The sequence below is a fragment of the Myotis davidii genome, unplaced genomic scaffold, assembly GCF_000327345.1.
Source record: "Myotis davidii unplaced genomic scaffold, ASM32734v1 scaffold562, whole genome shotgun sequence".
NCBI lineage: Eukaryota > Metazoa > Chordata > Mammalia > Chiroptera > Vespertilionidae > Myotis > Myotis davidii.
Genome location: NW_006293953.1, coordinates 2,100,407 through 2,100,741, shown reverse-complemented (window position 1 = coordinate 2,100,741; position 335 = coordinate 2,100,407). Strand labels below are relative to the sequence as shown.

Sequence of the window (335 nt, the reverse complement as noted above, 5' to 3'; positions counted from 1 at the left end):
CTGCCACCTAGTGACAACGGTGAGCAGGGGCGCTGGCGGCGGCAGGCTGAACCGTCCGGAATGGAAACCTCTTTATAAATAGCAGGAGGCGGCAGGGAAGCCGGGCTGGTGATAAATCAAAGGCCCTTGGAGTTGGTTCAGGTCCCGTCGCCCTGAGGATGTGACTGCGGGGCGGGGCGGAGGTCTCTGCCCTATTCAGGAGGAGGCAGGGCTCCTGGCCGCCGCCCAGCCGCCAGGCCCTCCCACCCCGTCTGGGTGGCACTGTGCCGCTCACTAGGCAGGCTGGCGAGTCTCCCGGGGCGCCTCGGCCCGGGGCGGAGGAGCCAGGACACTCT

The 335-nt window shown here is 67.8% G+C and overlaps 1 protein-coding gene across 1 annotated transcript in view; it reads right to left on the bottom strand.

Annotated features, from left to right (window-relative positions):
* The window catches only part of MYLK2 (myosin light chain kinase 2), a 13,003-nt gene that overhangs the window by 8,404 nt on the left and 4,264 nt on the right, over window positions 1-335 (bottom strand). The window lies entirely within an intron of this gene.